Source organism: Dermacentor variabilis, chromosome 3 (assembly GCF_050947875.1).
Source record: "Dermacentor variabilis isolate Ectoservices chromosome 3, ASM5094787v1, whole genome shotgun sequence".
NCBI classification, from domain to species: Eukaryota; Metazoa; Arthropoda; class Arachnida; order Ixodida; family Ixodidae; genus Dermacentor; species Dermacentor variabilis.
The window spans coordinates 173,896,919-173,906,348 of record NC_134570.1 but is presented as its reverse complement, the minus strand read 5'-3'; positions in this window follow the sequence as shown (position 1 = coordinate 173,906,348).

The following is a 9,430-nucleotide window of genomic DNA, read 5'->3' as shown; positions in this document are numbered from 1 at the left end:
CGGAGGCAATGTATGGAGAGCTGAATTCAAACCCGGGTCGTATTGCGTCGTATTGCGAAATGTATAGTCCCGTTACTTACGCAGCTTGTAAAGAACAGTCCAAATTGGAGTAAATCTGAATATTTCCTGTTTTCGTAAGGGAGGAGGAGGGGTGGAGGAGAGGAGGATCTGTAGAGGTATGCATGGTCAAGCGTGCAAGTTGAGATGATCCATTACGAGCAGCACGCGCAAACGTATAAGGACTGAGGAACGCTCAACGTCTAGCGCCGCTGTTCTTCTACTTGTTGTCTCCTCTTTCTTAAAAGCGCTTTAAATATTCGCTTCCGACAATCCCAACTTACTGCACAAAGTACTGACATATACCTTGATGCGATGGAACATCTAAGTACACCTGCGAAACGTCCTTTCCGGGAAACACGTACTAGTTTCCTCTCGGAGCCCTGGTTGCCACTCTGGATACTGTAACATTTCGCCATACTGTCGAATTCGCCACCTTCTCAGTGAAATACTGATTGGTTAAGAGCACAGTGACGCCCTCACAGCGCCCAGAATAGAATTACTCGATCGTGCTAGAACTGGAAGCAGTAGCGTTTCTTACGAGCACCACTGGTGGGAACCTAGGAGCTGCGATCGTTCAGCTATATCATGAAAGCGATGGATAGCGTAGGGATTTGTATAATTTTCGTGTTTTTGTATTAAGGCGTTCTCGTGATGCGGCGTTATATATTTTATTTTTGTAAATTTCCAAGCAATCGAGGCAGGGAGTCTATGCGCACTTGGACAATCAACGCGCTTTGCAAGGTCCCAAAGCCTCTTGAGGCCAGGAGCACAAGGTTTAGGCAAATCCATGTATTAACTATAATTCCCATGCTCTTTGAGCCACCGTACTTGCACGTGTCGGAAGACAGTAACGCCCCAGTCCTCTCTGATAATTTTTGCCGCACTTTCTAAACTATAGGTATAGGCTCCGAGATTCGCATGCCAATATAGCTACTGGCGCGCGCAATCTTGGAAGCCATGCTGGAAGCCAACCTCCACGGGCCAACCTTTAAACCCCCCACGCAGGAAAGCACGAAGAAACGGCTGAAGTGCAACGCTGACCAGCGCAGCCGACTCGCGCTGTCATCCGTGGCCGCCGTGCTGCTTCTCGCGCTGGTGCTCTGGCTCGGGGCAAAGGACACGGCGTTCGATGCGACGTCAGTGTCGCTTTGCACGACTTCCCAGTGCCGCTTGCACGAGCTCTCCCTCGCTTACGCCGCAGACCCGACGGTCAAGCCCTGCGAGGACTTCTACGCCTACGCGTGCGGGAAGTGGAGGCGTCTGATGAGCCTGCCGTTCGACCAGCACATGCACCGACGCGCCACCGTCGCCGTGAAAACGCAGGCAAACTCGCACCATAGCGTTTCCTACAAAGGTTGCTAGAGGAAAACGTTGCGCTATAGCGTGTACACGGGAGCTGCAAGCGTGGCTGTTCAGCCAGCGTCGGAATGAGGAACAGTGCGTGAATTTGCCTAAAGGCACAGAGTTTCATCCAATAACTACCAGAGGAAACTCTTGCGCCCGTGTCTACGGTAGCTGCAATCGGGGCGGTTCATCCAGCACGGGAACTGTGGGAAGTACATGGATTTGCCTAAACTTCGTGCTACTGGCTTCAAGCGGCTCCGCGACTTTGTAAATCCGTCATTTTCAACGAATCACTGTGTATGAAGTAATTAAGGAAACATTACTAAATTGTCGGACGGCAGGATTCGAGCACAGGACTTTTAGCACAGAACTTCGATACTGAAACCATTGCGCCAGGGGCGCACGCATCGACAAGCGGCATATGATTCCCTTATGAATTTCTTGCAGGCAAGCCAGCGCATTGAGACGCTCGACGCGTTTCAGTTAGGCCGCCTCGACAGTTTCATCTGCTGCAATTAGTAGCGATTTTACCTGTTCGCAGAGTGTTCTGAACTTAGAAAAGTACAGATCGTCTTGTAGTCAAGGTTTCGACGAAAGTTCTTCTAGCCAGGCATTGAAGTGGAAAAAGGTTTGCAGTCACTGGGGGAGGGGGGGGGGGACCAAGTCAAACGAAAAGAAAGACGTTTCGGAACCCGTACAGGTTCCTTGTTTACAATGAGGCGGACAAGACGAGTAGTGGCATATTAAAGGCGGAGTTAGTGACGCAATGACTGACTGTAGATGATAGACATGCTTTCTGCTGCTCGGTTCATGGTCCCGGTTGTCGATTGGATGAATAGACCGTTTTGATTAGGACTATGAAGACAGGTAAAGCGTAATAAACAAAGCTAGAATTACATATGAATCCACAAATACGAAGATCGGACAAATCCATGCACTTCCCATCATTCCCATAGCGGCTGAACGATCGTAGCGCCAGATTTCTTTCTAGTAATTATTGTACGAAACTTTGCGCCTGAAGGCTGTCCCTTCGGCTTCCAATTGATTTGTGGCTTTGCTAATTCATCATTTTCAACGCAATATTCCATTACAAAAGCAACAATTCGCGATAGCTGTGCACGTGCGCGGAGACTCGCTGTATTCGCCGCGCTGGTTGAGTGGCTATGGCGATCAGCTGCCAAACACGACGCCGCGGGTTGAATTCAGAGCAGCGGCGGGCACGTTTCGATGCGGGCGAAATGCAAAAACGCTCGTCTGCTTAGACGTTGGCGCACGTTGAAGAATCGCAAATGGCCAAAATTATTCCGGTGCCTCCCATTGAGGCGCGCCTCGTAAAAATATGGTAGCTTGAGCACGAAAACGTGTTTTTAATATAGAGAGTAATACATAAGCGCCGCAAGAACGCCTGAGGCCATAGGAACTGAGATTAGTCCATGTACTACACTCTTAAACAAATGTATACCCTTTGGGGTGTTATATTTGACACGCAACAATAATCGTCATCGGTCTTGCTTGCGTTTCGTTTCGTGAAAACGATGCGCTCGTTACTTTCCTGTCGAGAATGATCTGTCATGCTGATAACGCGCATGTCGTTCGTGATTTGGATGTGCCGCGCTCGCAGCGTTAAAGAAAGGAAATTCGGACAAGACAGATGATGATTATTGTTGTGTGTAAAGGGTGTAATTTTGCTTAAGATTGCACCCATCGTCCCTACGGTAGATTGTATTTTAAAAGAAAAGAGAGGAAAATTTGGATAGAAACACCCCATTGGGAAAACGTTATAGAGTGCGTAGCATTCTTTATAGACGTTAAGTATGAAGCTTATACTCTACCATCGAAACCAAGAGTGCCGTACTTGAAAGTGACACTAGAGGAAAATAATTAGTGAAGCGGTAGTGGATAGACTAGTGCCCTAGGACGACTAAGCCGTTACTATTATCGCGAACAGAGCTTCTTTAACTGAGAAACAGGCGTAAATGCAGGATATGATTAGAAATTCCTCCGAAAAATTCAAGTACTAGTCCAATGACGAAGGCACTCCTCATTATAATTCTGTCACTAGTACTCAACCATGCGTAATAAAAAAGCTAATTGTATTGTCTTATAAGAAGAAAAAGTGCTCGTTGTCAAGTCCTATATGATTTTTAGAAAACAAGAAGAAGAAAGAATGATTGATGTGACCCCTCACAACGACACGGGCGGTCGAAATATCTCGTTTTCTCCACTGCCCGCGCATTGGCGTTTCAGTAGTTCCGTTATCGCGCAGTGCTGCGCGGATTTCGCAGGCTCGCGAAACTCGCAGAAATTGTGAGTAGCAGAGAGTGTCACGTCCATGCGATGAACCGTCCCCACCACTTAACCAAGAGCAGCTGCAGCGGCGAATCCAACGCTTGCTTTCTCCACGGGGCAGCGTTTCGCTCATTAAACATAGCGCCGTCTGTCGGGCGCCGGTTTACCCACCGACGGCAGTAAAGGGCGGTGATGGGGTATGCAACGTCACCACTCCCCCCTCGGGAGCGCACGATTTAAATTGAGCTAAAGGTATGCGGACCCTTCAGACGCATTCGTCCACGACCACTTAGTATTTGCCTTTAGTGCCCCTTTAAGAGATAATTGTACAACTCCAAAGGATACCTCGCACACTATGACCATCTCCCCAGCGAACTCGTTTTTACCTTGAATCTTGCGTTTGTTAAATGAAAGAAATATTGTTGTGCTTTCCCTTCTCCACCATGATTTGCCTGCCGACACGCTCGCCTACGTACCAACGCATCATCTTCAGAAGCTTCTTATCTTGCAGACGCAATTCTCTGGCTGCTTGCGTTTCAAGCACGTACCTTGCCCGCCCAAGCTCTCGCCCTGCGTTCTAAATGCGCTTTAGTAAGGCCAAATCGAAACGCGCCAAGCGTCTCAATTCGCTCGCTTGCCCACGAGAAATTCATAAGGGCGTTCTATGCCGCTTGTCCATGCATGCGTCCGTGACGCAATGGTTTCAATATCGAACTTCTGTACTAGACGTTGTGTGTTCGAATCCTGCAATCGGACAATTCTCACGGTGTTTATCTCGTTAGCTACAAAAGAGAACTTCGTTTATAATGATGGCCTTACGAAGCGTTTGAAGCCAGAAAGACGAAGCTTAGGCAAATGTCCGCACTAACCATCACTACCACGCTGGCTGACTAAATATCGCGTCAAAGCTTCGTGCGCCCACGACTAGGTGGCGGTAAGCGCACCTACGTTTGTGTACTCAAGCCTACACGGCACTGTGGATATTCTGGGGCACGGAACAGAAGGACGAACGTAACTGAGTAGGAAATGACCCCACGCAGCTACAGCCGCTGACAACCTAAGACTTACAAACAAGCTCTCCCAACGAAAACCCAGCCCTACGCCTCTGAAAGAGGCCCGTAGTTTAACACGATGCCAATAATCTGATCACAGCTTATTCTTATTTCTTGGTTGATGTGGCTGCTACGGTAGTAGGAAAATAAAAGCTAATTGCTTTAAGCTGAACTGTTTGGTATGGTAGAGCAGTGATCTCGAGATTACAGATAAGATTTGCCCTAGACGTTCAGGTTTCTTCCTGCAACCAGGGACAAAAAGATCAATCTGTGCCAAGGAAACAGTGGCTTCAAACGCGCGAAATCGCTTGACGTCAGGCAAGTCAGCAAAAATAATTGGTTGGCGCATGTATAACCTTGTATTACCGCTGTCACACCTATACTTCTGATCGCGATCGGGGCCGATCCGGGTAAAATTTCTGGACAGCGGCCGACCATGGTCGCTGCTACACGCCCCAATGGTCTGGGTCGAGCTATTGTCGTCTGTTGATCATAGGCAACTCTCAGAACTGAATACTGCGCTGGCTACAATTTCATATTTGCAAATTATGGTTAAACTTACACAACGTTGCAATCTTACAGCTTACTATTCCTGATAAATATGTTTGTAAACGTCTCTGATTGAGCTGCCCTGACTTGTTTTAGCGCTTTGAGAGTATTGCGCAAGAAAGCGCAGACATCAGCCTGCGATTAAAGGCCCTCTACCCCATAGTAAGAAACTCTATGCTTCTACCTACGAGACGTTCATTTGAGGGATCGCCAGCCATTTGTGCGCAGGCGCGAGTAAGAGCAGGCGTCAGAGAGAAAATATGAGGAAATGTTATGATACAAAATACAGTTGTAGGCTGTTTGTACAGGTATGCGTATACAGAAGGTATTACCAGTATCTTCTAGGAATTGGGTGCCGCTAAAGGGCGCAACAAAAACATGTGGGCCTGTGTGGAGGTAGAACTGGCAGTGAGCGGAAAAGAACAGCATGATCAAATGTACGCTGGAGAATGAGTAAATGACATTGCCTACATTGGGAGACAGATGCTTAGGTGTGCTCGTTTGGGGTATGCGATCTAGTACCTACACACATGAATGATGCAGTTACGTAAGAAAGCTGCTACAGGCTCCGACACAGTGCAAGTAGCCTGATAAATACGCAATACATGTTCTCGTAATGAGAATTCCCTCGTCCATTAATTTGTTATTTGCTCAACATAACCTTTTCCATCTACGCCCTAGCCATGAAGCTCAAGTACGTTAGGCGCATGGTCAGGGAAAAAGAACTTTCATTTGCACGAATTTAAGAGAGTTTCAAGCGTGTCAGCTTACGTTGAACTGGTGGCTTTTGCGGTCGGGGTTGCTTCCTATGGCTGAATATGGATGGTGTCGCATTCTTCTTCAACCATTTTGTTCCCAACTTGTTTAAGATTAGTTTGCTCAAATTAATTTTCTTCAATATGATCCTGGATACAAAAAAACAACAACAATTCAGATTGAAATCATATCACAGCACCAAAACCCCAGAAACATCAGAAGCGTCACAGAACCGTCCCTCAAAACTCTATGCGGAAACAGGGACAGAGAATGAAGTATTGTTGCGCTCCTGTGTAAGTTTAGTCCCCTAATCTACTGCACGTGTAACGGGCACCGCACCGCAATTACCGCGGCTGTTTGAGAGTTCTGCGCTAACCGCACGAAGGGGGGGGGGGAGGAGCGATAATGCCCGGCGACAATCGGCGCGATGCCCCCAAGGCCGCCGAACCTCTGTCGCTAATAGCGTCGTTAAGGTTCCGAGATCGCCGAAAATTTTACCCTTCACCGCCACCCCCCCGAAGTGGTTCGCAAAATTATACAACACGAAGAAGGCTTTGTTGGTACATACGCGACTTGCGACGTAATTAGCTGAGCTAAGTTCGTTTTTCATAGCGTGGTTTCAGCGAAGAAGCTGCCAACGCTCGCTCCGTGTTCAGCCATGCATCTAAACAGTACAATGAGAATGTGCTAGGATCTGTGGAACCGCAACGAGTGTTGCAGTTTACGCGCTTCACTTATTACACATCTTCGCATCTCATAAATATAGTTGGGCGCCGCAGTACAGCGTTTTGGCCCGTGCCTGCCTAATTGTTCGATAACGCGAGGTGAAAGAACGCTGCACCGCCATCATCGAGCGGCACGGAAATCGTCACCGAGTCGCCGCGTGTACGTACCCTCCTCCGCTTTCGTTTCTCGCGCTGCCCCGTTATGCGTTCGAGAATGCACCACCTAGCCCCAAACAAGAGCGTTACTACGTCTGCTTTAACTGCGTCCAGTCCCGTCTCTTTGTGCGCCAGCGGCAGCGACAGGCGATGGCGTCGTCATCGTGCGACCTGTCGCGAGGCCACATCACCTAATGCCGCTACCACTTCCTAGCCGCAAAACTAACTGGCTGCGGCGAGAGACTGCCTTGGCAACTGGCAAACTACGCGAAATTTTGCGTGAGATCGAGTCGGAAGCGGACAGTTTACGCGGCACAGCAAACCGAGACACAACGGTGAATAACAACCCGCGAATACCTCACAAAGGCGCGACGCTATGTAGGTTTGAAACTGGCTCGACCTATTCTGTGGAGCCAGACTTTCCTACCAGCTTTGTTCTCTTTTCCGCGTGGTATGGCAAAAAGCTTTCCCCCTTGACTGTCACTGCTATGACATCCGAACGCGCAGCAACAAGGGATAGCCAGACCACGAGCGAGACGGAGTCAGACCAGAACTTCGCACCCTCGACATATGGGCATGCGGCGAGCAGAGAGGGAGAGCCCTATAACGTAAAGCTATTCCAATTAGGTTTTATTCCAATCTCCTGATGCCAAATTTGCGTAACCGCCGACGTACGCATAGGGCGGTCACCCGTAGGGTTGTCTCAACAGACCAATCAAACGCTCTCCTTTATAGGAGGTCACTTTTCTTTGCTTTAAAAACGAATAAAATTGCCTACACTGAGTGGCTTTTCTTATATAATTGGCTGACAAGAGGCGAGGAGCATGCTGCATTGGAGAGGGATTCGATGAGGCCGAGCCAGTGCACTGAAAATCAATAACCGGATGTAGAGAGTGGTGCCGGCGTCTGCGATTGGTCCGCTTTCCCTTACTTAGCTTGATGTAGCTGGTCAAAAATCGCAGCGGCATGCAACGGAAGGTTAAGAATGCCGCTAACACGGATCCTCGGCAACGAAGTCTTGGCAGGGTGAGGTCGTAAACGTGCCGAAAGTGCTCGAAAACGTTACAGGGCCATGCAAAAATTTTATTGTACGCAAATAAACCCATGCCCTCCGGCAGGTGCACGTAGCCGCTGCCGGAACGATCCCCGGCAGCCATCTTTTATTCATTTCGGAACGGGGCAGTCTGCGGCTATTCAGAAAAAAAAATTCAGTTTTGTTCAGCATATTAATGCATCTTTAAGGCGTACACGTCACTTTGACGTAGTGAGCTTTGGCGGTTTTGTGACGTCGCGTGACAGGCAGCTAGGTGAAGTGGGTGCAGCCCGAAAAATTTAGACCAATAGCCGAGGGCTAATGGCGAAAAGGCGTCGAATCACAAATAACTATATTTATTTTGTTCGGTCCTATCATGCATAATCAGTGTGCACGTGTCATATCAGATTGGGAGCTATCACGGTTCTTGTGACGTCGCGTGACAGACAGGCGAAGTGGGGGTGGTTCAAAAAGTTTTTGAACAATCGCAGAGGGCTCATTTCAGAATTGGAATAGGAATGTTTGGAATAGCTTCACGTTATAGAGCCCGGACTTTCAACATGGCGCTGAGGCGGAAAAACCAAAATATAGAAAACAAAGTGCGCGCGCTATCACGTGACATCAATTGTCCAAACGGAATACAGGGGAGAGAGAGAGAAGTGGCATAGCTGAAGAGATGGCTGTACTTTTCCGAAGATAGAGGGTTTTACTTGCGATATGCTGCGATCGCGATCAAGGGGCCTGATCGCGATTTTCTTATCGCGATCACCCGAATCCCGATCAGGCAAGGTCGCGATCGCAAATAAATGACCATGTATTACCATCGATCCTGATCGAGCTCAATCCGAATCGGCCCCGATCGCGAGATCATAAGTGTACGTGCCACACTTGCATCATTCTCGTGTTGTCATCTACTATAGCCAAAGAATTCTACGCATTAACTTTGATTCACGACACATGCAAGCGATGAGACACGAGGAACGTTGTTCGTGTCAGATCACGGCCGAGGCGGAACGCTAGCCTGTTTCACAACGGCCGAGCGCATTTTCGTTAACTGTGCACAATGTCAGGTGCGGCGAGCGGGCGGGCCCACAGAGAGCGTCGCAGACATGTCCCAGTACGATTTGGTTGCACGCCAAACTTCGCCACAGCGGCCGAGCTGTTCTCGCTAACTGCGTCACGACGATGGGTGCCGTGCCGTAAGCATAAATTGCTTGAAATGCAGCGCAAACTGCCAAACAAAATTTCTCACTTTGTCGTAGTCCAATAGCGCAGTGGTGCCGTGTGGAATGACCGAATGAATTCCATTCGGTCCCCATTAGATTATATGGCATTCGGGCCAGGTAGAATGGTGTCACGGATCCAAGTGCACCAGTCTTGTGTAGGAGAAGTTGGCTCTATTCCCATCCGTACCGAAATTTACAAATTTTATTTTCGAAGCCACCGATTTACCTTGTTTCCAGGTG